Below are 257 nucleotides of genomic sequence, written 5' to 3' on the forward strand. Positions count from 1 at the left end.
TTGTTGGTGGTGATTGCCTGAATGTATATTGGGTAGAAAATTTCAGAATATTAATAATTTTTGTAATTTATTAATTCTGTGAGAAAATATGGATGGTAGAAAGTGTTTTGTAGAGTTTTTAACTTTAATTTGAACCCAGAGTGAAGTCTCTATGTTGAAGCGTTTAGAAATTAGTGTTTAGAAAAGTAGTTCGGACATATTTGTAAATGTTTACCAATATGCAAATAGGACATGCTGGATTGTGTTATGTCTCAAAT

This window comes from Austrofundulus limnaeus, unplaced genomic scaffold (assembly GCF_001266775.1).
Source record: "Austrofundulus limnaeus strain Quisiro unplaced genomic scaffold, Austrofundulus_limnaeus-1.0 Scaffold216, whole genome shotgun sequence".
Taxonomy (NCBI): Eukaryota; Metazoa; Chordata; class Actinopteri; order Cyprinodontiformes; family Rivulidae; genus Austrofundulus; species Austrofundulus limnaeus.